This window comes from Schistocerca serialis, chromosome 6 (genome assembly GCF_023864345.2).
Source record: "Schistocerca serialis cubense isolate TAMUIC-IGC-003099 chromosome 6, iqSchSeri2.2, whole genome shotgun sequence".
NCBI classification, from domain to species: domain Eukaryota; kingdom Metazoa; phylum Arthropoda; class Insecta; order Orthoptera; family Acrididae; genus Schistocerca; species Schistocerca serialis.
This window is the reverse complement of record NC_064643.1, coordinates 272583231-272584919: the sequence shown is the minus strand read 5'-3', so window position 1 is coordinate 272584919 and position 1689 is coordinate 272583231. Positions and strand designations below refer to the sequence as shown.

At 44.8% G+C, this 1689-nt stretch overlaps 1 non-coding gene across 1 annotated transcript; it reads right to left on the bottom strand.

Annotated features, from left to right (window-relative positions):
* Positions 1 to 1413: 1413 nt before the first annotated feature.
* Trnai-aau (transfer RNA isoleucine (anticodon AAU)) lies at positions 1414 to 1486 on the bottom strand. The gene has a single exon. It is a non-coding gene; the product is annotated as a tRNA-Ile (tRNA).
* Positions 1487 to 1689: the final 203 nt, after the last annotated feature.

Genomic DNA, 1689 nt, shown 5'->3' with positions numbered 1-1689 from the left:
AAACATTTCTACCCATAACGGATGAAGCAATGAGGAGATAAAAAGCAAATTAGCACAGGCAGAGGGGGCATTCCTGGCCAAAAGAAGTATAATACTATTAAAACACAAACCTTAATTTGAGGAAGACATTTCTGAGAATGGTTGCTTGGAGCACAGCATTGTACGCTAGTGAATATTGGACTGTGAGAGAGCCGGCCGGTGTGGCCGTGCGGTTCTAGGCGCTTCAGTCTGGAGCCGCGTGACCGCTACGGTCGCAGGTTCGAATCCTGCCTCGGGCATGGATGTGTGTGATGTCCTTAGGTTAGTTAGGTTTAAGTAGTTCTAAGTTCTAGGGGAGTGATGACCACAGATGTTAAGTCCCATAGTGCTCAGAGCCATTTGAACCATTTTTGACTGTGAGAGAACCGGAAAAGGAGAGAATCGAACATTTGAGAAGTGGTGCTAGAGAAGAATGTTGAAAATTAGGTTGTCTTATAAGATAATGAATGAAGAGGTTCTCCGCAGAATCAGCGAAGAAAGGACCGTAAGGAAAACACTGACAAGCAGACAGGACATCTATTAAGATATCAGAGAATAACTTAAGTGGTACTGGAGGGGACCTTAGAGGGTATAAACAGTAGAGCAAGAAGATATTGGAATACCTCCAACAAACAATTGAGGACGTAGTGTGCAAATGCTACTCTGAGCACGGGACAGGAATTCGTGGTGGGCCACATTAAACCACTAACAAGACTGATGACTCAAAAAAATTATTTTTGGAGTACAATCCATCACACTTTCCACTAAAAACAATGACTTTTTTGGAACTTTTATTTTGATTTAAATCTACATAATTTTTGCAACACGGTATCTCAGTTGAGAACGATGCGCCTAGTTTCAAGAGCCCCACTTTACCGCGCTGTACCTATTAAACTCTTAGCATTCTCCAGTGAGACCATACATGGGGAATGTCCAGTTCTCTCAACAGCTATACTCCACGAGACACTGTACGATTGGTGCTGGATTGCACCTAATTTACCAGAGACAAGAGAAATACGTTGGAAGAGGCAGTGTGTTTCCGGTCCTCTTTTTTTAGTTTAAATGCGAGATATCGGAAGTTCGAGAATACGTCGCATCATTGTACACAACGCCTTTCTTGTAGCATCTCCATCTGCAGCTTGTTGATCACCTCTGTGACGTTCACTGTCTCGAGCTAAGCAAACTCAGCCGATGAACGCACCTCTTCTTTGAATCTAGCTCTCTTCTCCTTCCCTTGCTCAGTTTCAAGGAGGTGGGGTTAAGGGAGCGTGAGGTTGATGACCTCCGTTTCTCCCCAAAAAGAAAACAAGTTTTAGTAGAAGCATGACACAAAGGAATCGAAGGCCACAGCTACCAGTGGGCATTGATTTACATCAATGGGGCAAGTTGAAATTTTGTGCCAGACCGGAATTCGAACCTGGGCCTCCTGCTTATTAGGCAGATGCGCTGACCACTACGCCATCCGAACACAGCGGTCACCACACCCACACGGACTACCCTAGCACGCCTCCCCTCAGATCCAAATTGTTAATTTATGCTACACACTACTGATGCAGTGCCTTCTCGTTAATCTCATTACTCGCTGCATTTCGCCTATTCCCGTAAGAGTTCGAGCTTGGTGTGCATCTGCTGAAGCGATCATTGGCCGTCATCGCCTTCGTTATATATATG